The following is a 27,408-nucleotide window of genomic DNA, read 5'->3' on the forward strand; positions in this document are numbered from 1 at the left end:
TTTTCACACACAATTTAAACTCTATAAATTTGCCTCTGTTACATTTACATTTAATTTACATTTACATATTTTACATTATAGAAAAGGTAGAAGCACACCTGGATAAAGGTAAAATAATTTATTTGAGTATACTATTTAAATTCAGGGTTAAATTATTTTTAATAAACAAAATGATGATTAAAATACTATGAATTATAAAAACAAATAAAATTTCTAAGTTTTTGCCAGGTATGTTATTACTCAATGATGTAAGGAGGTACTGATAATGTAAAACAGATTACTTGTGAAAAGGCTGAAGATTAGTGCTTTTTACTCCTGAAACATATTCCTGTCTGATTATAACGTTGCTGCTGCCCAGGGAGAACTGTAAATGAAAGGGTCTCAAGGGATCAGCAAAGACAAAGTCATGATCATGGGATGAATTGGCAGCTTCAAAGCCTGAAGATGCCTATACTAGCTCTAGGGATTGCTCCCCAGGAATGTAAATTACACGTGGGTGACACATCCTAAATGCTTATCATACCAAAGACCTGAAGAAGAGGTGGGACTTAGGTCAGACCTAAATATATGCATAAGATAAGAGTAATTAGAAAGAGGAAAGCAATCTAATGCTTATTGGATTAGAACCCAGCAGGAAATGCTAGAGTCACCAAAATCCTAGACGCTAGAGTCAACAAAATGACAGCTGTTGTCTGGGCATAGAGATCAACAGTCAAGTGTAAGATGAACGTTAAGCCCGCCTAGAAGGGAATCACCAGGCCATTCTTTTCCTACTTCAAGATCTTTTGAATGGTGTCATTTTAAAAGTTTGTAAATCTCTCCTGTCCCAAACTAAAACTTTAGCAAAGATTTCACTGATTGCCCCATAAATTGTGATAGCCTATTTTAATAATGTATCCATGGTGAACTGTTATTGAGTTAACTCTAATTTCCACAACACTGAAATATCATCCTCTTACTATTACGTTTTTCTCCCATTCCTCTCTAATCCTGATAGAAGACTCTGAGATGAAGTAAGCCATTTTGTTGTTATACATCCACACCAGCAGGTGGTGTTAGCAGAGTTCTGAATGTAGGCCAATGTCACTGGAGTTAGGAAGAACCTACACATGGTTTTCATTTGTATTTCCTTGAGAGCTAGGGAGCCTGAGCATTTTTTCACATGTCTAATAGCCATCTGAATCTGTTCTTTTCAAAAATAACTGTTCATTTCCTTCACCCATTTCTTAACGGTTGAGAATGGTCCACATACAGAAATTAACTAATAACTGCTGGTGAGGATGTAGGGAAAAGGTACCGTATTTATCTGTGGGTGGGAGTGTAGACTAGTGCAGCCACTATGGAAGTGGCTTGGACAAAAAAGAATTAATTTATCATATGACCTAGCTATCCTACTCCTGGGAACATATCCAAATGAAATGAAATCATATAAGAAAGTAACCGGTAATCCTATATTTACAGCAGTATTATCCACAAAAACTAAGACGTGGAAAAATTTGCCTTTCAATTAAAAATAAATAAAGCTTTAGAAATTTATTATTTTAACATGAATTTAATCATAACCTTTCAACATTTATACAATTCACTTATTTTCTTCTGGTCAGATGTATTCCTACCTTAAAGTTCAAATAAATTAACATTGATTTATGAGTAAAACCCAGTCTTTGAACTTAAATCTTTCAAGTATTTGGTTTATAAGGGTTTAAAGGAAAGAAGATATAGACATATGACGTATTTCTTTGCTATATTTAATGACTATGGAGATGAATCTAATAACTGAAGTGCTCAAGGTGTTAATTGGTGTGATCATTTGACAAGCAGCTAGGATGCCATGCAGGAAACTCACATCCCTTGTCAGAGTTCCTAAGTTTGAACCAGCTCTGTTCATAACCCCAGCTTCCGGTTACTGAGTGTCCTGGGAGACAACATGTAATCGCTCAAGTTGTTGGGTATCTGACATCATGGGAGAGCCATCATTAGTCAGAAGAGAAATTCTATTAAAACCACTATGAAGGGCCTGTTGCTGTTCACCCATAGAAAAGGCTCCAGGCTCCCGGCTTTGTGTCAGCGCAGCTCTGGCTGTTGTGGTTGCTTGGGGAGTGAATCAGCGGACGGAAGATCTTCCTCTCTGTCTGCTCTCTGTGTATTTGCCATTAAAATAAAAATAAACAAGTCTTTAAAAATAAATAAATAAAATAAATCTTGAAAGAAAAACCACCATGAGGCAACACATTACCCCTATGACAATGGCTATTATTAAAAAGGTTAAATATAAAAAGTGCTAAGATATGAAGAAAGGGGGAGCATTTGAAGACGATCCATGTGAATGTTAATTAGATCAGCCATTATGTCAACAATGGTTATTCACATTTGAAATAGAACTGTTGAGGCCTGGTGCGATAGCTAGTAGCTGAAGTCCTTGCTTTGCAACTGCTGGGATCCCAAATGAGCGCTGGTTCATGTCTCAGCTACTCCACTTCCTTTCGAGCTCCCTGGTTTATTGCCTAGGAAAGCAGTAGAGGACGATCCAAAACCTTGATTCCCTGAACCCGCATGGAAGATCCGGAACAGGCTCTGTGATCCTGGTTCCAGATCAGCATTGCTCTGGCTGTTGTGGCCACTTGGGGAGTGAGCCATTGGATAGAAGCTCTTGCTCTCTGTCTCTCCTTCTCTCTGTAAATCTGACTTTCCACTAATAATCAAATAAATCTAAAGAAAAAACCCTGTCACATGATGCTATAATTCCAGTACTCAGTATAAATCAAATCAGAGTACCAAAGAGATGACCATACTCCCACGTTCATTGCAGCATCATTAACAGCCAAGATGTAGAATCAAGCTAAGTGCCTTCAGGGAATGATGCAAAAACTGTGGTGTATATACACAAGGGAATACTATTCAACTGTATAAAGAAAGAAAATTCTGTCATTAAGACAACATGATGGAGCCCAATGCAATGGCCCAATAGTTAAATCCTTGCTTTACAGGAACCTACATGGGATGAGGCTCCGGAGTCAGCTGCTCCACTTTCCAACAAGCTCCCTGCCTGAGGCCTGGGAAAGCAGTAGAAGATGGCCCAAAGCCTTGGGACCCTGCACCCATGTGGGAGACCTGGAAGAAGTTCCTTGTCCCTGGCTTTGGAATGGTTCAGCTCCAGCCTTTGCTGCAACTTGGGGAGTGTAGCAGTGGATGGAGGAACTATCTGTCTCTTCTCTCTGTAAATTTTCCTTACCATTGGAAATAAATAAATCCTAACAATAATAATAATAAAACGACAACATGGTGAACCTGGAAGACATGATATTAAGTGAAATAAACCAGACACAAAAAGGCAGACACTGTACTGCCTCAGATATGTGGAATTCAAAATAAATTGAACTCACAGAAGTAGAGTAGAATGTTGATTATCAGTAGCTGGTGTCATATGAAGGATGTTTAACAGGGGGAAAAATAATTTACATTTACATAAGGCCTTATCAGCCTCAACTTGCCCACCAACTCAGCTCACATTTTGAAGGGTAGAAAGAAAGCACAGCGGTGGCAGCCTGCTTGCGGAGAGTACCCAAGCCAGATTGGACCCAATGCCCGGGACTCAGCCCATGGGCACCATTGCCACACAGTGACTGAGTCCTGGCTACTGGGAGGCTAGAGAGAGAGATTTCTGCCCCCATGGCGAGTATGCCATGAGGGAATCCTGGGATGGGATTAGGCCTCTAGCCCCTGCTTGTAGCTACCACCTTGTGGCGACAAGAAACTAGTGAGTGGGAGTTCAACCTTAGCGGCTTGGGTGACAGCAGCCATCCGCAGTGGTGACTGCCTGCTTGAGGAGAGTACCTGAGTCAGGTAAGACCCAATGCCCAGGATTCCATCCGTGGCACTGTCACCACACAGTGAGAGTTCTAGACATTAACCAGCACGCAAGAGAACCAGGTCCGGGGATAGACTGTGTGTGTGGGCGGGGGGGGGGGGGGGGTTGTAGGCCAAACCCTGTGGAAATACAAGTCCCTCTGGTGAGCTCTCAAGCTGGGGTGGTGATGGGCTGAGCTAGGTATAACCAGGGAACCTGCCATCACTCACGGGTAAAGAAACAACAACACTATGGGCAGGTCAAGTCATCCCAAATGTGCATCCTAAAACAGGATGTGGGGTGGGCTGAGCTGCAACTGGAAGGGGATGGACTTGGCAGGGTCAAGTAAACCTTAACTCATAAGGAAGAACAGAAATCAAGATGGAGCACAGGTCATGCAGAACTAGGCTCTTACACCGACTGGTCTGCATGAGCCAGGAATGCTAGGCCACAGCATCAAAGGCAAAGGCTGAGACAGATGAGGGGCTATGCCAACTGGATCAAAGCAACCACTGGCATGCATATAATCTAAGGGTGGGAATAGGATCAGTTGGGGAGCTGTGAGAGTATATTCTTGCTAGGTTGGGGTTCCAAATGGTGAGTGTGGGGGCCTGAGTAGTGATTGTGTCCTGGTCTGGATATGGCTGCAGTCTCCCTTGGCACAAGTGTGAACTGGGACTGGGTGCACCTAGCCAAGCTAGACTCCTGGGTAGATGTTGGATGACTACACTAGGTCTCTGCCCCTACTGAGCCATGTGTGACCTGTATGTAGGTATGGACAAGCTGTGCCTGGGCTGAAACATCCAACAGTAAGAACAGGAATAGGGTGAAGCCCAGTCAGGAAAAGCCATTGTTCCTGCCAGAACAGAAGGTGGACTAAGTAGGGCTGGCCCATGAACCCACCAGTATGTGCAAGATCTGGCATAGGGAAAGGTTCTGATGGAGGAGCTTGGGAAACTCATCTGACAGGACACAGTCCCTGCAGGTAAGTGTAAGAATCATGATAGGGACCAACCCAGAACAGGCCAGAGAAAGATACCCACCAGCCCACATATGGCATAGGTCAGGGCAGACCAGGCTGAACCAGGTCACATGACCCACTGGCAAATCCGAGCACCAGAACAGAGTGTTGGTCAAGCCAGGTTTGGTCGCAACACAAATAGTGCACATTATGGAATGCTAAGGTGAGATGACCCTTATCAGATGTGGCCACAGTGCCCAAACAGCACACGAGAGAACACGTGAGAGAGGGAGGGGGCAAAGCCGGTAGGGGGATGTGGGCTCCCCTGCTGGACAACCACTCCCACTGGAGAGTGTGAGTTGGGATGGGGGCAGACCAGATCAGGCAGGGCTACAGCACCTGTGGGCCTCATGTGAACTAGATCAGGGAAAAGCCAGACTGGGCTGACTGGTCCCACTGGTGCAAGCAAAAATTGGAGTGGGTGAGGGTTGTTTGGGCTTTGCCACAACATCAGCTGGCAGAGGCTGACACTGGGTGCTAATCCTGTCAAGTTAAATCCCGAAACCGCCTGGAGAGTGCATAATCCAGGAATGGGAGTGGCCTAGAAGAGAAATAGTGGGCTCTTCCCTCTTGGGTTACCACTCCCACGGGAGGGCACAAAAACCAGGTCTGGGACAGAGGTGGCTAGACAGAAAGGCACCTGCCAATATGTGTGTGGGCTGGATAATAGGTTGGTTGGGTTGAACTAGGCTTCAATGCCCATGGACATGTATGAGAGCTGAATGGGATGTGGGACAGACTGAACAAGTCTGCGGTGCATGCTGACATGCATGGGAACCAGGATAGGGGGCAGGCCTGGTGGGGGTTATGGGGAGTTGCCCCGACTGGGCTGCAGCTCCCACTGGTTTGCATGAAGGCCAAGTATGAAGTGGGCAGGATCAGGCTGGACTACAACACCCATTGGTTCACGTGGAAGACAGGGCTGGAAACAGAACTGACCCAGCAATTGCAATAACCAGAATGTGCATAAGCTGATTGGGGCGACGGACAGTTCCAGAACCAGTACTGGCAAGCACATACAAGAATCAGGTCTGGGATCACCTCAGACGAAGTGTCTTTGGGTATCCCTCCAACTGAATTGCTGATCTCAGAACCTCAACCATGAAGAGACTATGTCAGCAAGTGGATTCTGAAGATATTTCATCATGATTGAAGCGGCGAGACTGGCAGCAATTCAGGACTGTTGAACTGTCAAAACTGCTTGAGCAGGATCCTCAGCGTGTGCCTCACATTGGGGTCTGGATGGGTGGGAGGCTGGATGGGGCTTTTCCCTTTGTTTCTCCCCTGACCCCAGATACAGGGAAAAATGATGATATTAGTGTGGAAACAATGGTATAACCCACTTTTCTGTAGCCCTTGACCCTTTGTACCCTAATCAACTAAGTATAAAAAGAATGAAATTATAAAAAGAATGAAAGATTATAAAAAGAATGAAATACAACTTTTTTAAAAAAAAGTTTTGCATATTTTTTTTTCCCTTGAAAGAGTATAGGAAGAAGGAGAGTTAGAGAGAGAGAAGGAGGGATTTGATCTATTGCTTCCTTCTCCAAATGGTTGCAGCAATTAAGGTTAGGCCAGGCCAAAGCTAGGAGCTTCATCTGGGTTTCCCACATGGGTCCAAAAATTTAAGCAACAGGTCATTTTCTGCTGTTTACCAGGCACATTAGCAGAAAGCTGGATCAGAAGTGTAGCAGCCAGAACTCGAACTGGTGCTCAGAAGGGGTGCTGTGCTTCAGGCGACAGCTTAACCTATTGTGCTGCAGTGCTGGTGGCACTTGATGAACCTTTCCTGACTCTGTCCACTGACAACCCAGAAATTTTAACTCTTTGGTGTTTGACCAAAACATGCTTCTCTTTGATCATTTCAGTTTTTACTATTTAAATTCTACTATGATTTTACTTCATAGACTTTACAAAACCTTTTCCCCTCAAATTGTTACCTTTCTCTGGCTTTATTCCCAGCCCTATTTGTTTCCGTACCTAGGATAAAAATCCATAGGTCTACAAAGTTAACAGCATTCACTTAGGTTTTATTAAGCCTTATAATTGTAACTCACAGGATCTGAATCCAGAAAAACTGGTTTGAAATTATGGGTTTGTCACCAGCTATAAGAGTTTATACACAATGATGACTTAGAATTAAATGGAAGGACTATACTACTGTAGCACCATGAGGAAAATTTGTCTGGGGTGGGAGTTTGGGGGGAATCCCAGTCTACACAAGATTGTACCACAAAATTCAAAAAATTCAAAATAAAAATATAACAACTATATATATACATATATATATACACACACAAATATTTACCATAGCAACTGACATACATTAATCTACAAGCTAATTTTTTTTCTTAATCACTTAAGCAAATAATGATTTTAAGTTCTTTACAAAACATTCACACAACAAAAGAGTAAAGTAAAAAAGTGAAGTCTTCCTTCATCTTGGCCTCCCCTCCTTCAAACCACACACAATTCTTTCCTACAGATAACTATTAGCAGCAGTAGTAGCTTAAATATTATTTATCTGTCAGTCCTAAATTTAACTGATATGCCCTCCTGAAGCCTTCTTTAGCCCTCACAGCCAAGTTCAGTTAATGCCTTCTATTTTCTTATATATAAAATCTTGGAGTTACCTTTAGCTGCCTTAAGTTGTTTAATTCTTGATTTATATATAACCCGAATCATAAACATCCTGAGAGTGAGGACTTTCTCTGTAATGTTGTATTCCCTAGTTTTTCACAGTGCATCATACAATTCTGTTGAAGAATAAATATCGATGGATGCCAACAATTTTAAAAGTGTTTATTATATATGCAAATTATATTAACAAATTGAAAATAACTTTTGATTTACTGTTTTTGAGGGGACAGAAACCCAACCATCACTCAATGAGACAGATAATTCTTGTCTCTAGTTTACAGACTGAGGTTATTGAAGATACCAGCCATAATCAGTGCCCTGCTGAAGCAGCCATTTGCAACTACAGTGGCAGTTCCCATACAGTCCATGCCAATGATTTTGGATCTCAATTATTTGTCTTTCAGCCTATAGTATTTTCTAGCAGCTGGAATATGCTATTCACGAGAAGGCTGTTGATGGAATTATTAGGACGTTAACACTCCCAATAGTCACCCTCAGTGATAACCTATTAACGAAGTTCTGACTGGTTTTCCTTCCTTCTTTGTCTTACTTCCCCACAAGGCTTTCCATATTAAGTTCTTTGTATTCGAATTCTCATCTTAGTGTCTCAGTTATGGAGGGGTACAGTATAAGATAAATGAATTGCTCAAAGGCATACATAGCTACAAAAACACAAATAATGAGCTCATTTCCACCTGGATCTACACAGTCTACAACTGATTGTATAGAAGATAAATACCAACATGGCATAAACCCAGAGAAGGGGTAGGGATATAGTTTAAACGTAGAATACCAACTCTGAATTTACCTTTTTCCTGACAGCACATAAATAACATTTTGAAAAAATTTGATGGATTATATGAATGGAAAGTAGATTGAAGTACAAATTCATTGTATTCATCATATTCTGTTTTATTTTTGTAAAGTCCAGGAGATGTTAATTTTTTAATAAGGCAACCACAGATATTACCTTGTACTCCTTAAGCTATTACACATCATCACTACCATAGCAACTACAAAACATTTTTCCAGAGAGTCTGGAATAAGCCAACTGTTGTGCTTTCTTTTCTTTACGCTGGTGTTACAGTCAGCACTTTCTTAAAAATTTGACTTATACTTATCCGAAAGGCAGAGAGATCTTTCATCTGCTGGCTCACGTTCCAATCTCTGGACAACCTGGACTGGGCCGGGTCAAACGGCCAGAAGCTTTCAACTCCAGGTCCTCACGTGGGTAGCAGGTAGTTAAGCCATCACCTGCTGCCTTTCAGGTGCACATACACAGAAGCTGAAATCGATAAGCCAAGGCAGGCCTGAAACCCCAAACCCTTAGACATGGGATGAGGACGTCCCACGAAGTGAGGTTCCTAAGCGCTGCACCAAATGCCAGCCCCTCTTCCTCAAGACACAAGCTTTGCTCCCCCAGAGCAAATCTTACAGCAGCGACTACAGCACACTCTTGAAGGAACTTAAGATCAGAGGGGGAAGACCACTGGCCCCAAAGCCCACTGGCTGGGATAGAAAAAGTGCAAGAAAAATCAGAAGTGAAACATGTTTCACATTGCTAACTTAATCAGCCAACAGGAGATTCCACAAAGTCAACCACCTTCACAAACGCTGAAAGAGATGGGACTCCACCCCCCCCCCCTCGCGCCCCCCTGGAGTGTTGAAACTTGGGTTGCAGCAGGAATGGAGACAGACGACAGAGAACACCAAAAAGTTGTGAAACCAGAAAGGTCAACTGGAAGCCTGGAAGGGAAGCGTCTAGTTGGAGCTATTCCCACCAGCCGTGCCACTGTGACGCCAGGATGCCAGAGCCCAGCTCCGCCCGGAAGCTATCCAGCCAGAACGCCTGTGCTCAGCAGGTGTCTTGAAGAAAGGCCTGGGGGCGGGGTGGGGCGAGGGCAGGAAAACCAGGGCACAGAGCCGGAATCTTTGGTGAGGGTTAGCTCCAATTATCAGTCCACAGACTCTTCTGCTGCTTGCTGGGTCCATTTCCACAGCCTTCTGTTTACCTGGGTCCTTTCGAGGGAATTCTTCGCTGCAGTGCCACCTCCCGGGGCCTTCCCTGGGAAGCTTTGCGCCTTCCTTCGGGCTGCGGTGAAAAGTTTCAGGCTGGATTTCCAAGGCCTAGGCATATTGTAATCACTTAGTATTCGCATTTAAGTCAGCAGCATGTAATAGATTTCTTCGTGCATATAAGTCCTGACAGAAATGAAAAATCAAACATTTGGCCTTGGTTTTAATCAGCTTTGGTATATTAATTTCAGCCTTTTTTTTTTTCAACCAACAGGCAGCAGTGAGTGTCTATGTGCCAAATCCTGAGGAAATGAAGCATTTTTCTGCCCAGGAAGCACCAAAGTTGGGAAAAATATTTCAAGCATATCAGTGCTTCTTTGATATAATCAGTCCAAGGAGGATTTATGAAATATCTGCTACATAGTAAGCTCTGGGCTATGTATGAGCCATATGAAGTTCAGTGAGTTTTCCTTCTGATTCTTTGAGCTCACAGATTCTTCTTTCTTTTTCTTTTTTGAAAAGATTTATGTATTTGTTTGAAAGAGTAACCAAGAGCAGGGGAGAGGCAGATTTTCCATGCATAGGCTCACTCCCCAAATGTCTACAATGGCCAGAGCTGGACCAGGAAGAAGCCAGGAGCCAGAAGCTTTTGGGTTTCCCATGTGGGTGTAGGGACCCTAGGATTTGGGCCATTCTCCACTGCTTTCCAAGGCTATCGGGGGGTTGGGGGGAGCTCCTTCAAAAATAGAGCAGCTGGATGGGAAGCCAGCCATATCAGTCTTGCAGGCAGTGGCTTAACACACTACACCACAGAACCAACACCAACAGTTATTTTTCAAGGTACAAGATGAATTCAATCACCCAGATTTTAAAACATATGAATATATGAGATCGCTGAGTTACTCATACATATTAAGCTTGCATGTGCAGTGGGGATTGGAAAGGCATGGAAGGGGATGTAACATCTGAAGCAGTCCCTGCACACAGGAGTCACGTTTTACAAGTGGTGTTCTGGCATAAGATTTGTACTTTCTAACAGACCTCATCTGAGAGCTTTGCTCCATTTTTCCTTTTTTTTTTTTTTCCTTCTTGCTGTCCAATACACTTTGACATCTGCTCACTCAAAGCTTTGTTCATATTTGTGGAGACAGCCTTGGCCCACATGTATCACTTTAAAATGTTAATTACCTTTAACTATAAAATTTATCTCTGCAGGGAAGCACTGGTGAAGACAGAAATTCTTTTTTATATATATAATTTGTTGTAGCCAAGTCAACAGAGCACAGTTTCCGTGGGCCATCTGTTGGAACACAAAAATAGCGTCACTATGTAGAAACAGATGTGCAAAATGGTATTCATTAAAAATGAAATTCCACCTGTAATAGGAAGCAGAACGTGTATGCAAAAGGAATGTTGTACGGTTATAGTCTTTGCTGTTGCTTTCCAGTCTTTTAGGAATTTATATTTGTGGGTAAGATAATATGTTAATAGCAATATGCTTCTGGCTTTCGCGTCTAAAGATGGGAGTTATTCGTAGTAATATTGAATAGTTACTCTAGACGGCTTAGCAGATTAGCAGTCATGAAAAAAAAATATCTGCAGAGTGTGAGGATCATTACCTTCTTAGCAATGAACAAAGATATCTTGGGCAGAGAATTAGAGACTATCCTGTATTAGTGACAAAAAGTAACATTTACCGATTGTACCAGATGCTTAATTGTACGCCTTATAAGAATCCTCTGTAGGAGATATCCTTATTTTGTAAGTGAGGAGCTTAAGACTGATAATAAAGTGTCCAATATCATAGTTGGATTGGGATTTAAGACTCTTAAGACAAGAACTCTTTATGCTATTTCACATTGTCTTTACAACAATGGAAGGAAGTAATGCTTAGGTAACCTTACAATATCAAGGCTGTTTAAAATGTAAATCTAGGTCTGTCTGATTCCAAAGTCCACACTCATGTTCTTCTATATATTTTTAGCCTTTGCTTTCAAGTTAATTTAGCATAATTTTTTCACAAAAGAAAAGTAGATATTATCTAATATAGACAGATTTTTAAATAAAAAAAATCCCAGGCTACCATTAATTACCATAAGCAGTTCAGAAAAATCTTATGCATTGGTGAGAATGAGGCATTTCCAAATGAATTTAAAATGTTGGTTTCTCTTATTACTTCTTTTTTTTTTTAAGATTTATTTATTCTTATTGGAAAAGTGGATATACAGAGAGGAGGAGAGACAGAGAGAAAGATCTTCCATCTGATGATTCACTCCCAAAGTGAGTGCAACGGCTGGAGCTGAGCCAATCTGAAGCCAGGAGCTAGAAGCTCTTCTGGGTCTCCCACACGGGTGCAGGGTCCCAAGGCTTTGGGCTGTCCTCAACTGCTTTTCTAGGCCACAAGCAGGAAGCTGGATGGGAAGCAGGGCCGCCAGGATTAGATCTGGCGCCCATATGGGATCCTGGCACATGCAAGGCAAGGAGCTTAGCCACTATGGTAACCGCGCAGGGCCCTCTTATTACTTCTTAAACAATATTCTTTCATTCACTAATCCAACAAATATTTGTTGATTTCTTTCTTGGTGTGTGATCAATTAGGCATGAAATCTTGTCTTTATGTAGTGCACATCCCCTTCAGAGATATGCAAGCAATAATATAGATACAAACATAAATATAAATCAGCAAAGTATGCTTCCTGTTGAGATCCTGATATATGGAAAAAATCAGTATGGTCCATCAGTTGCTAACAGAAAAAAGTCAAAATCTCTCATTACCTCTAAGAACCCGCATTATTTGAAAAATCTCCCTTGTATCTGTGAGAACCAGGACTATTAACACAGAAGAAGTACAGACTTAACATAGAAGATAGAAAAAGTAATTTGAAACTCTTCTTAAATGGTTCCTGTTTTATGAAGTTTCAACCTAATGACTTTTCATCTTACAGTTATGCAAAAGTGATAGAAATCACATTTTGAGTTTTTAATTTTGATTTTTCTTGGGATAGAAAAAATGTTATATGACACTTTCTGGTAATTCTGAGTGGGGCAGCAGCACGGAGTCACAAGTGCCAGTCAGTTCTGCGACAGAGGAAATAAACAATACTTCCTGGTGTAGTGGTCTCCACCTGCTCATTGACTCCCCCAAGCAGCTGTGATGACCAAGGCTTGGCCAGTCTGAAACCAGGAGCCAGAAAATCCATCTAGATCTCCCACTCGGGTGGCAGGGGCCCAAGAATTTATACCATCATCCTCTGCCTCTCCAGGTATGTTAGAGTAAGTAGGCCATTTTATATGTTTTTAATGATTCTGAAGTCTCTGTGGACCTGTTTTTTTTTTTTTTTTCTGTTGGCTTTCACTTATGACATATTCCTTGAGTTCTTGCAATTAAAAAATTTTTAAGGATGGAAAAACAGAGACAGACAAAGAAGCCTTTCATCCACTGATTCATTCCCCAAACACCTCAAACAACTGAGGCTGGGTTAGGCCAAAACTGGAACCTGGAACTCAATCCAGGTCTTACACGTGGTAGCATAAACCCAAGTAATCAAGCCATTGTCTGATGCCTCCAGGGGAAACACTAGCAGGAAGGTGAACTCAGAAGCAGAGCTAGGACTCAAACCATCAATAGCTTAACTACAATGCCAAACACCTAACCTGAAAGTTTTCTTTTTATTATGAGCTTATATTTCTTGGAACTTAATCTGTATAAATTCTCTTATTTAGTTAGCTGTTTTATTTGAAAGACAAAAAAGGACAAACAGATATTTCATTTGCTGCTTTACCATTCAAATGCCTACAGTGGATGGGGCTGGCCCAGACCACAAGTAGGAACTGGCACCTCAGGCCATGCCTCCATGTGGATGGCAGGAGCCCAACTACTTGAACCGTCACCTGCTATTCCCAAAGTATGCATTAGGAAGTTTGACCTTGGAGTGGAGCCAGAACTTAAAACGAGACATTCAGATATGAGATACAAGTGTCCTAAGCAGTCTCTTAACCACTAGATGACTTCCTGCCCCTGTAGGAATTCTGTGAAGAAATTCTTAGGAATTTGCATTTGCTTTTTACAAAAATACATTTATTTTACTTAAAAGCCAGAATTACACAGAGAGAGGGAGAGACAAAGATCTTTCATCTGTTAGTTCACGCCCCAAATGACCACAACAATCAGAATCCGGTTGGTCTGGAGCCGGGAGCCAAGAATCCCCTCCATACCTCCCACATAGGTGCAGGAGCCCAAGCACATGGCCGTTGCACCCATATGGGATGCCAGCAGTGCAGGCAGAGGATTAGCATACTGCACAACCCTGCTCACTCTTACATTTGCTTTTGTGAGTCATGTCAAATGGGAACATTCTGTTTATGTTGTTTACTTACTTTATTTTGGAATAATTAGTTATAAGCTAATAATTAACTTGTAGAAAAATTACAATAGTATAAAGATCTCCCCTGTCAGGGCCAGGCTCAGCTAGGTTGTAGGTGTGAGACAGGTGGGCTGGGGTGTTTTATTTATCAGTGAGTGTGAGGACTGTGTAGACCAGCCTAGTCAGTCTGGGTAGCAGCACCTGCCAGCACAGATGGGACATGTCTGGGAGCAGCCCTGGTAGGGGAAGTTGGGAAACTTGTACTGGGCTAGGCTGTTGCACCTGCTGGTGAGAGTTAGACTGGGGGTTTGCTGGGCTGAGCCAAGCTACCAAATGCTGACACTAGGGTTAAGCCATCACAGACTGAGCCACAGAACCTGCTAGCATGTGCAAGAACCAGGGCTGGGAGTGGGTCTAACAAGGGAGCCTATAAGACCTCCTTGCTAAGTACTATTTCCATGGGTGAGCATGTGAGCTGGGACTGAGGGCAGGCAAGGTTGGGCTAGGCTGCCACACCCTCTAGTGTGCATGAAAACCAGAATGAGTGTGGACTAGCCAGTCTAGACCACAGCACCAACTGGCAGGTGCCAGGACTGGGTGCAGGTCATGAAAGGCTTACTGTAGTATCCCCTGGCAAGCACAAGATCCAGGGTTGGGAGCTTGTCTGGGAATTGTGAGTATTCCCCTGCTAGGCTGTACCTACCACTGGTAAGCTCAAGAACGAGGGCTGGCGGTGGGCTAGACTGGCAAGGCAGTGGCACCTGTTGGCATACGTGAGGGTGGGGTCAAAGGTGTGGCAGGATGAATTTAGCTGCAACATCCATGGGTGGGCACGAGAGCTGGATGGGGTGTGGGCTGGGCTGGACTAGACCACAGCAGAGTCTGGCATGAACAAAAACTGGGTTAAGGGTGCACTTGGTGAGAGTTATTGGTGGTAACCCTAACTCGGCTGTGGCACCCACTGATGTGCATGTGGACTGAACCTCTGATAGGCTGTCTGGACTGGATCACAGCAACCATTAGTTCACATGAGGTATGGGGCTGTGGCAGAACTGACCAGGCAGCTGCATCCGAACATATGTACACAGTTTGGTTCAGGTGATGGATCAGGCCTGACCGTTCACACATCTTTCTCCATATCTGACCCTCCCTATCCTAATCAGAGGCCCAGATAAGCGTGCATCCCTCTCAGTTATCTAAACTATTAAAAAAATTTAAAAATAGATCTCCCCTAAATATTATTGTCCCAATATTATATCTTATAGGAAAAAGTTGCATATATGTCAATTTCCTTCCATCTTCTTCAGTCTTAAAGTGTTTTCCTTGAATCTCAAAACTTCAATAGTTTTATGAAATTGTAGGAGAGAGATTTTGTATACTGTTCATCTAGTTGAATTTTTCTGATGTTTCCTGATGCTTAGAGTCAGGTAGTACAGATTTGGAAGAAATATGGAGTGTTAGACACCAGCTCAAAATTAACATTAGTTCTTGGTGACGCACACATTTCTGTGTCCCATTATTAAGATCAAAATATTCTGGGTAAGTAGTAGATTCTTCTTTTTTTATTTTTCAATATTGTTTTTTCTTTTAAATATTTCTTTGCTTTTATTGAAAAGACATGTCAGATTTAAAGACAGAAGGACAAACAGAGAAAGATCTTCCATCCACTGGTTCACACCCCAAGTGGCCACAATGGATGGAAATTAGAAGATCCATAGCCAGGCCCTCCCACATGGGTGGAGGATTCCAAGCCTTTGGTCCTTCCTCTACTGCTTTCCCAGGTATAAACATGGAGTTGGATGGAAAATGGAGCAGCCAAGACACAAACCGGCACCCATATGGAAACCTAGCACTTGCAAGGGTCAGAATTAGCCTTTGAATCATTGAACCAGGCCCAGATGGCTTCTTAAATTATGTCCAGCACATGTTGGGTACAGTTGCTTCATGGACTTACCATGTAAGTATATCGCCAGTTCCTGAACAATAGACACATTGTCAATAAATTTCCTAAAATCATTTCATTGATGCAAAAGAAGTGTGTGCAAAATCCAGTATTCTTTCATGGAAAAAAAAAAACACTGAAGAAACCAGAAATGGAAGTAAAAATTTTCAACCTAATAATGAGCATGTGTGGAATACCAAAGTTCATGTGATACTTGATGGTGAAAGACATAAAAAATTCCCTTCTAGCTTCAGGAATAAGACAGTGTTGATCATTTTTGCCATTTCTTTTTCAGTGTTTTACTATATATTAGAGCCATTACCTACCTGCTGATACCCTTTCACCCACTTGCTGGTGAAGATCTAGTCTATAAAATCTGGAAGTAGTGACTGTATTAAATAATATGAGAAATAGTATAAGGCTACAAGAAACATAGACGCAAAATGAAGGAAGCGTGATACCATCAAAGAAACAATCTTCCAGTACCCAAACTAAAGAAATGATGACCTACCAATTTTCTAAGAATAAAAAAACTATTATTTCAAAGAAAAACTCAATAAGCTGCAAGAGAATACATGTAGCCAACTCAACAAAATCAGGAATACAGGGGCCAGCATTGTAGTGGTGTTAGTTTAAGCCATCACTTGCCATGCCAGCATCCTATATCTGAACATTAGTTTGAACCTCACTTATTTCACTTCCAGTAAAGCTTTCTGCTTCTAAGAAAGCAGTAGAAAATGACCCAAGTGCCCCTGCCACCCATATGGAAGACCCAGATGGAAGTTGTAGGTTCCTGGCTCAGACCTGGCTATTGTTGGGGAGTGAGTGAACTAGTGGATGGAAATCTTTTTCTGTCTCTCCCCTGCTCTCTGTCACTCTGCCTTGCAAATAAATAAAATAAATATTTCTGAAAGTCAGGATGACTTTATATAAACAATATGAGAAGATTATCAGGGTTTTACTACTTATTTTAAAAGGGGGGTCGGACAGTTCAACATGGTAGTACATCAGGTTGAACCTCCACAAGCAACACCTACATCCTATGAATGCTGTTTCAAGGCTCAGCTATTGGGCTTACACTCTAGTTCCCTGCTGATACACTGGGAAAGCAGCAGAGGTCACTCAAGTGGTTGAGTCCCTGCCACCCATATGAGTGACCTGGATGGAGTTTCAGACTTCTGGCCTCAGCCTGATCCAGCCCTGTGCATTATGACCATTTCAAGATCATCCATTTCATAGCCATCCAGCTGATGAAAATCTCTTTTTCTCTCTGAAATTCTGCATTATATATATAATATATATAATATATATTATAATATATAATATATTATAAAATATATAGCACATGTTTATATTAATATATTATATATTATAATATATAAATATATTTATATAAATATTATAAAAATATATTATATATTATATAATATATATATTTAAAAGAACCAAGAAATCTCTAAAACTGTAAAAAATATAAAAAGTACAAAAGACAGCTCCAAAATCATATTCAATCAAGGAAAAGAAAGAAGCAACAAACTTGAAGACATATCTCTTATAATTATCCCCATCAGAGGAGAAAAAGGAAAAAGAACAAAGAATTTATGAGACAATAGAAAAATAGGAGAAAAGTCTTATTTAAAAACATAATTGCAAGGGCTGGGGTAACATGGTGGTGCCACATACTAAACTGATAACTACACTGTTGGAATCCCATAATGGAGCACCACTTTGAGTCTTGGACACTCTGATTCCAATTCAGCTCCCAGATAATGTGCCTAAGAAAGCAGTGAAGGATAACCAAAGTATTTGACCCCCTACCACCTGCATGAGAGACCTGGATAGAGCTCCGGGCCCCTGTGTTTGGCCTGGAACTAGTCCCAGTTCATGTGGCCATTTGAAAAGTGAGCCAGCAGATGAAATATTCTCCCTCTTTTAGTCTTCAGTAAAGTGGCATAGCAAGTTAGGTTGCTGCTTGTAATGCTGGCATCCTTTATGAAAGTGTCAGATCAAGTCCCAGTTGTTCTTCCTTTCTAGTGCCCTGCTGCTGTGTCTAGGTAAGCAAAAATGATGACTCAAGTACATATGAAACCAGGGTGGAGTTCCTGACTCCAGGCTTCTGCCTGCACCATTCTTAGCCAATGATAGATTTCTTCTCTGTCCCTGTTACTTTGTCAAGTACATACATACATACATAATTATTTTAAAAGGAGAAATAATGGCTGAAAATCCTCTGATCTTTGGAGAGAAGCAGACATCCAGATTCATGAACGTTAGATTGCAAGAGATGGTCAACTCAAAGAACACAGCAAAGCATGCTTTTTTGTTAAATTGTCAAAAGTGAAAAAGAGAAAACTTTGAGAGTAGCGAGAAAACAGTGACTCCACAGATAAAGGAACCTCCATTAGACTATCAGTGACTTTTTATCAGAACCTTACAAGTTAAGCAAAAACTGAAAGAATAAAATTGACAACCAAGATTACTAACTATACCTAGCAAAAAATATTCCTTAGAAATGACTTAGAGGTAAAACCTTTCCCAGATTAAGACTGGCCCTTGCCTTACTAAAAATACTGAAAGATCAGGTCTTCCAAATTGAAATGAACATACATGAAACAGTGAATGAAAGGATAAGTTTAAGTATATATATAAGTGCAACTTTAACAGTAGTCTCTAAATTAACAGCATAAAGAGGCCAACCATCTGCAGAGCTACCATCCCATGTGGGCACCTGTCCAGGTCCCAGCTGATCCACTTTCCATCCTGCTCCCTGCTTGTGACCCAAGAAGCAGCAGAGGATTGACCAAGTCTTTGGATGCTTGCACTCGCATGGAAGACTCAGAAGCTCCCGGTTTCTGGTTTTCGATTTGTTCACTTACAGTTGCTGATGCCATTTGCGGAGTGAACCAGTGGATTGAACATTTCTCTCTGACTCTACTTTTGTTTGTAAATCAGCCTTTCCAATAAAAATATTAAAGAAAAAACCCCACAGTTCCTAAAGGCAAAGAAGATTGTCAGATGATGCACAATATAAAAAGAATGAACTTCTACTACAAGAACACAGAGTGTCAGAACAGGAAGTAAAAGTCTTAATTTCTCATACGTGATTAAAGTTGTTTTCATTTTAAAACAGACTATTATCCTACAGTGCACATTTTTCAGGGGAAAGCATTTGACATAGGAGTTTACACAATAGTTAAGATGCGTGAGTTCCACATTAGTGTACAGCAACTTCCTGCTCGTACTCACCCTGGGAGGCAATAGCTTGATAACTCAAGTGTTTAGGTACCTGCCTCCTAGATGTGAGGCCCAAATTGAGTTCCCAGCTCCCAGCTTCAGCTTTATCCTTACCCAAACCTGGCTGTTTGGGGAATTTGGGAGAATGAAGCAGAAAATGGGAACTTGTGTGTATGTGTGTGTCTAAAATAAATGAATAAATATTTATAAAAATTTTTCAAACCTCTGGCTAACCACAAAGATGAAGTCTATAATAATTACAACAAACATGAGGAAACAATCAAAGTAAATCACTAACAGAAAAACAAGGAAGAAATACAACAATAGGGGAACAATACAACTGCAAAGGACACAAAATGACTATAGTAATGCCTCATTTTTCAGTAACTACTTTAAATGAAAATAAATTGAGAGAGAGGATGAGCAACTAAATAAAATATATTCTGTTATATATTTTGCCTGTAAGAAACAGACTATGAGGAGTGATTCGAGCATCCCATCTTGGACCCTGCATTATTTCCTGCTTCCCCTTCCCCACAGCTAGCGAAATTTGCTGCTTTTCAGTTATCCACCAGTCAGATGTAATCTGGTGCCTTACCTGAGAATCCCACTCCCCAGTATCTCTGGTCCTTCCTCCTAGTCTCCACCCACATACCAGTGATTCAGATCATTTCAGTGTCCAGTCCCTGGAGCATGCACACAGCCCACAAAGCCCCTCCCCCCTCCCTCCCCTCTCTCTTCCCTTTCCTTATTACTTGGCCCTTCCCAGTCCTCCTCAATCTTGTCCCTTCCCCAGCCCTGGTGGGATTCAAAATTCAGTAAGTCTACACATGTAGATTCAATTTTCCCAAAACCACTGTTGAAGACACTGTCCTTTCTCTCTGGATTGATTTAGGTCACTTGTCACAAATTAGTTAGCTATAGATGTGTGGGTTAATTTCTGGGATTTATGTGAAGCTGATTAGGTTGAGTTAACTAGGCTTCAATGCCCATAGACATGTATGAGAGCTAAATGGAATGTGGGACAGACTGGACTAGTCTGTTGCATATATTGGAAAGCATGGGAACCAGGGCAGAGGGCAGGCCTGGTGGGGCTTATTGTGGGTCGCTCCAACTAGGCTGCAGCTCCCACTGGTTTGCATGAAGGCCGAGTGTGTGCTGGGCAGAATCAGGCTGGACTGCAACACCCATTGGTTCCAGTGGAAGACAGGGTTAGAAACAAGAACTGACCCAGCAATTGCAACCACCAGCTGATTGGAACGATGGACTGTACTGGGTCCTGTACTTGCCAAGCACACACAAGAATCAGGTCTGGGATCACCTCAGACAAAGTTTCTTTTGGTATCTCCGCAATCGAACTGCCGGACTCAGAACCCATGGTCTGCCACAGAGTGTATGTGCCAGAGCCAAGCTTCCACAGAGGCTCAGACGGAGCAGTGGAGAGCATAACCAGCTGCACGTGGAGGATATGGCAGTCTACCGGAACCTGCAGAGGATGCCTAGCATCACAACAGAGGACAGAACAAATCAATTAACTACCTAGCCATATGTTGGCAGTGAGAAACTGGATTAACAGAGATTCTAAAGTGGACTATGTCAATCAGTGCATTCTTCAGCAACCTCATCGTGCTTGGACTGGTGAGATAGGCAGCAATTCAGAACTGTTGAACTATCAAAATCATTTCAGTAAGACCCTTGGAGCATGCCCCACATCAGGGACCTGGGATGGGATGGGGCTTTTCCCTTTATCCCAGATACATGGAAAAAAATGTGGAAATAATAGTCTTACCCACTTTCCTGTAGCTTTTGAACCTTTGTGCCCTAATTAACTATGTAAAGATTTTCAAAACCAAAAACTGCAAAACAAGAACCACATAATAGTATCAATAGATGCAGAAAAAGCTTTCTCTTCATGCTAAAAACTCTAACCAAGGTAGGCATAGATGGAAAAATCCACAACATAATCAAAGCAATTTATGAAAAACCCAATGCCAGTATCATACTGAATGGAGAAAAGCTAGAACCCTTCCCACTGAGATCTGGAACAAGACAAGGATGCCCGCTATCTCCACTGCTATTCAACATAGTCCTAGAGGTACTTACAGAGGCCATAAGACAAGAAAAAGAAATCAAAGGCATACAAATGGGAAATGAAGAAGTCAAGCTTTCACTATATGCAGATGACATGATCCTATACATAGAAAAACCAGGAGACTCAATACAGAATCTGCTAGAACTTATACGAGAGTTTGGCAGAGTGGCAGGGTACAAAATTAATGAACAAAAATCAACAGCCATAGTGTACGCAAACAGCCCCAAGATGAAAAAAGATCTAACCAGCAATATACCATTCAAAATAACAGAAAAGTATGAAGTATCTGGGAATAAATCTAATCAAATGTGTAGGAAACCTATTCGAAGAAAACTACAAACTATTCAAAAAAGAAATTGAACAAGACCTCAAAAGATGAAATAACATCCCATGCTCCTGGATAGGTAAAATCAATATCATTAAAATGTCTATACTACCAAAAGCAATATATATTTTCAATGCAATTCCAATCAAATTGCCCAAAGCATTCTTCATGGAACTGGACACAATGATTCAAAAGTTCATCTAGAAGCACAAAAAATCACGAATAGCTAGAACCATGCTAAAGAGCAAGAAGTTAGCAGGGGGAATCACAGTTCCGGACCTCTGGACATACTACAGGGCAGTGTTATCAAAACAGCCTGGTACTGGCACAAACATAGAGAGGAAGATCAATGGAACAGAATAGAAGGACCAAAAGGGAACCCACACAGATACAGCCAATTAATCTTTGACAAAAACACCAATGACAGTCCAAGCAAGTGGGAAGGCCTCATCAGTAAATGTTGTTGGGACAACTGGCTGATAGCCTGCAGAAACAAAAAGATAGACCCGCATCTATCACCATACACTAAGATCCAATCTACATGGATAAAAGACCTAAACCTACATCCAGAAACCTTCAAACTCTTGCAAGAAAATGTTGGAAATACCCTGCAAGACCTAGGAGTAGGTCCTGACTTTCTAAAAAGGACACCAAAAGCAATAGCAGTTGAGAACAGAATAAACAAATGGGACTATATCAAACTAAAAAGCTTCTGCACAGCAAAGGAAACCATCAACAAAGTAAAAAAACAACCCACAGAATGGAAGAAGATCTTTGCACACTACATAGGTGATAGGGGGCTAATCTCCAGGATATACAAAGAACTTCAAAACAACCAAAACACCAAAACAAACAAGCCACTCAAGAAATGGGCACGGGAAATGGGCAAACATTTCACAAAGGAACAAGCCCAAATGGCAAATAAACATACGAAAAAATGCTCCAGTTCCCTGGCAATAAGGGAAATCCAAATTAAGACATCAAGGAGGTACCACCTAACACCAGTAAGATTGGCCCACATAAAAAAGAACACCAACGACACTTGTTGGCAAGGATGTGGGGAAAAGGGAATCCTACTCCACTGCTGGTGGAGCTGCAGGTTAATACAGCCTTTATGGAAATCAGTATGGAGAACACTTAAACAACTCAAAATCTGCATACCATATGATCTAGCAATAGCACTCCTAGGAATATATCCAAAACACCTGTTTCATGACAAACCAACATGCACCCCTATGTTCATAGCAGCACAATCAGTAATTGCAAAAACATGGAAGTAACCGAAATGCCCATCAGCAGAAGATTGGATAAGAAAGCTTTGGTTCATCTACTCCATGGAATACTACTCAGCTATTAAAAAAAACAAAATGCAGTTCTTTGTGGCTCAATGGGCCCAACTGGAAACTATAATGCTAAGGGAAAGAGCGAATCCCAAAAGGTTAGATGCCACATGTTTGCCTTGATTTAACCTGTAATTTTCGTTTGGTTGTTTGTTTTTTTTTTGAACCTGTCATTGATACTGTCCCAACACATGTGTTTTGAAAAATTGAACTTGCATTATTTTTAACATATTATTTATTCAATACTATGTCAATCAATTCCATAACACTATATGTAGTTGCTGATGTTTTGTTGGGGCTTTTAACTGACTGGGATTTTACTCTGTTAGCTCTGCCTTCAGACCAGAGAAGGTCTCCCCAAGAAGCCGTTAAAGTTATCTGGACAATAAGATGCTGGACTCTATGCTGGGTATGTGCTTGCAATGAAGGAATCTCAACTGAATTTGAACTGTGGTTATGCAGCAAGGTGGAGAAATCCACCATGGGGGGAGGATTGTGGGAGGAGCAGGGGAAATCCCAGTGCCTATAAAACTGTATCATATAATACGATGCTATTAACAATAAAAAAAAAGTTTAAATGACTCATGAAAATATGTTCAGGATTACTAGCCACCAGTGAAATGCAAGTAAAAATCACAATGAAACTCCATTTCACTTTAGTTAAAATGTGTATCATCAGAAAATCAGGGCACAATAAATACTGATGAGTATGTGGGGGGAAAAGATACCCTAACGCCATTGCTTGTTGGAATGTGAACTATTACAATCATTATGGAAGACAGGATGAAGATCACTCAGAGATCCGAAAATGGATCCACCACATGACACAGTCATCCCACTCCTGGAACTTTATCCAACCAAAATGAAATCACCATATGAGAGAGGTATTTGTTCTCTCATTTTTATTGCAGCTCAGTTCTCAATACCAAGATATAGAATCAACCCAGATGTCCATCAACTGATGAGTAAAGAAGCTGTGGCATATGTACACAGATACACACCACAGAGTAATACTCAGCCATAACTAAGAATGAAATCCTGTCCTTTGCAACAAAATGAATAAAATTGGAAACAATTATGCTTAGGAAAATAAGTCAGTCTCAAAAAGACAAATATATTTTCCACTATATATGACAGCTCATATAGAACATACAAAAAAGTGTCATTTCAGCCCACATTTATACTCCAGTGGAAATATGGTCTTTTATTCTTCTTACATTTTGCTTATTTCATAGTATGATTAATAACAAATTAAGCCTATGAGTATAGAGAGGATTAAAAATATAGCTGCACAACTACTACTAAAGAGATGGAAAGGGTTGGACGAGGTACAGGAGGGCAAGGGAAGTATGATTGTCTTCTTGGAACTGTATATATGGAATGAATAAAATCAGTTTTTATTTAGATTAAGAAAAGAGCTTAAGAAACTCAAAAAATCTGTAACTAGCTAATTTTTGAGTTGATAAGCTAGCATGGCCTATGAGTGCTGTTATAAACATTCAAATGGCTCTGGACAGAAAATAGGTTTCCACAGCCCTAGTAGAAGGAGAGAAATTTATAAAGACAAATAGTCCTTCTGGCCGCTGCTCGTTCCCTTTTAAACACAGGATGTACATTCTGCTTTGTTAGAGACAACTCTTTATCTTCTCAGTGACATACAAGGGAATATAGGAGCAGATTATACTCCACTAGGGTATTTCCATATGTTTATCTTGCTACAGTTTCCTGGTGTTAGAAGCCCAGGCCTGCTTTCCTTTGTCTAACCAATTGTCTAAAACTTGCAGGGATGATGTCAGGTTTTTCAGTCACTATCTAGAGTCATTTTCTCCTGTTTCTTTTGCATAGTATGTACTACACACTTTCGTAAACTTGCTTGTTTTTCTTTGTTTAGTTTATCTTTTAATATAGAAGTCAGTTCCCACAATGATCCTATAAAGTTTTAGAAAAAAAAATTACATTTTCCCTGGTTCAATATCTTAAAAACATAAAATCAACAAAATCCTAACTAGACTGAAGAAAAATAATGAAGACTCAAAATCAGGAAGAAAATTAGACAATACAAAGAATATAGCAGAAATGAAAAAGGATTATCAGCTTGGCCCAGCCACAGCTGCTGTGACCATCTAGGAAGTGAAGTAGCGGATGGGAGATCTCATTCACTCTCTGTAACTCTGCTTATCATATAAATAAATAAATCTTCTAAAAAAATAGATGTGGAATGGAGTGTAGCATTATGGCACAGAAGATTAACTTGCTCTGTGTGTGTATGTGTGTGTGCTTTAAGATTTATCTATTTTTATTGGAAAGGTAGACTTCACAGAGAGAAGGAGAGACAGAGAGAAAGATCTTCCATCTGCTGATTCACTCCCCAAGTGGCAGCAACGACAGGAGCTGAGCTGATCCAAAGCCAGGAGGCTGGAACTTCCTCCAGGTCTCCCATGTGGGTGCAGGGTCCCAAGGCTTTGGAACATCCTCAACTGCTTTTCCAGGCCACAAGCAGAGAGCTGGATGGGACTGGAGCAGCCAGGGTATGAACTGGCACCCATATGGGCTCCTGGCAGATGCAAGGCAAGACAGGACTTTAGCCACTAGGTTATCACTTCGGACCCAACTTCCTGTTTTTGATGTCTGCATCCCATATGACCACCAGTTAAATATTCCTGCTACTTCAGAGAATCAAGATGGCAGAATAGGGTGGGGACACATTTAAACAGACAGAGAACATTAGCCAGGGTGGAGCAGCGAAAGCACATTCCAGAAAATAGGATGGGACAGACCAAAGGCAGGGTGACAACTGGGTACTGATAGACACAGGAAAGCAGCAGAGGTGTGATGTTGCATTGACCAAATGCCCCAGCAGCATTCAGCAATCTAAATTCCACCAGTGGCTGGAACTCCACCAGCAACCAGATGGGAAGGGAAGTTCATCAGGAAATCAGAAGGTGAACTCAGGAAAAGAACTGCCCATCCTACTGGTTTGTATGATTTGACCAGGAGCAGAGACAGAAGAGCAGATCCCAAAAAGGTGGTGTGGGAACAGGGCAAATTTCACAGCCTATTCTGCCCCTTAGAGCTGAATGAGGAGCCATTTTGTGTAGGGAGGCAAAGGCAAATAGGACAGGACTGCACATGCATTAAGTTGGGAGTGAACTCTTTTCTAGCTCAGTGAATTGCAACGACAAGGCATCCTACAGGATCCACCCAAAGAGTACAAGGAATTTAAGGAATATGTGATACAGGAAATGAATCAAATGAAGCTGAAATTTCAGAAGTTAAGAAAATAGTGGAGCAAATTTAAAGTAAAATGGAGAGTCTCCAAAATAGAATGAATGAAACAGAAGAAAGTGTCAGAATTGAAAGATGTTTCCTGTCACCAGGGGGAAACAAACAAAAAGCTGGAAGCAGTTCTGGGTCAAGCTAAAAAAAAAAAAAAGTATCCAAGAATTAAAAGATAGAATTAAAAAGCCCAACATACAAGTTATGGGAGTTCCAGAAGGTGCAGAAAGAGAAGCTGGGATTAAAGGTATATTCAACAGGGAAAATTTCCCTAATCTAGAGAAAGAATTGGGAAATAACAACATCCAGGAAGGGCACAGAACTCCCAACAGGATTGACCAAAAGTGATCTTCACCACAACACATGATAATCAAGCTGTCTCCAAAGGGGCATAAAAAAAGATCCTTAAATGTACTCATGAAAAGTCAATTGACCTATAGAGGAATGGCAGTTAAATTCACAGCTGACCTCTCACAGAAAACTCTACAGGCCAGAAGAGGATAAAGTGACGTATTCCAGATTCTAAAAGAAAAAAATTGTCGGCCTAGGATAACATATCCAGCAAAGCTTTCTTTTGTCTTTGAAAATGAAATAAAATTCTTCCACAGTAAAGAAAAGTTAAAAGAATACACTTCTTCCAGACCTGCCCTATAAATGATATTTGAAAGATGTTCTCATGACAGAGAAAAGGAATAGCACCTACCAAAACCAAAGGCAAATATGAAGACCATCCCAGTAAAATAACAACAGAAGACTAAATCAATGAATAAACCCTTGCTAAAATGACAGGACCAAATTACCATCTATTCATATTAACCCTTAATATAAAAGGCTTCAACTTATTAATCAAATGTCATAGATTAGTAGACTGGATTAAAAACACAAAACCCATCTAATTGTTGCTCTTACCAGATACCAACTTTACTGTCCCCTTGGACTTAAACTGCTTAGCTTCCAGAATCATGAGCAAAAAATTCCTATTATTTACACATTATTCAATCTAAGATAGCTTGTTGTATCAGCAGAAATGGACTAAAACAACTGGTTTTACAACTCTATGAAACGTTTAAAAATAACTATATATTTTAAATTTATGGGTCATATTTTATGTGACTTACTGTATGTAAAAATATTTTAAAGAATTTTAAAAGAAAAAGATAAGTACATGATGAGAATTTGTAGAGAACAGCTAATGTCGTGTTTATGAGGACATTTGTAGAATTAAATAGCTCTGTGCATACAAGTTTCAAATACATGTTTGGTTACACCATGAAAAAAATCAAGTGAAAATCAAAGTGAGCAAAAGGAGAA

The sequence above is a fragment of the Ochotona curzoniae genome, unplaced genomic scaffold (genome assembly GCF_017591425.1).
Source record: "Ochotona curzoniae isolate NIBS_2020 unplaced genomic scaffold, NIBS_Ocur_1.0 contig_291, whole genome shotgun sequence".
Lineage (NCBI taxonomy): Eukaryota > Metazoa > Chordata > Mammalia > Lagomorpha > Ochotonidae > Ochotona > Ochotona curzoniae.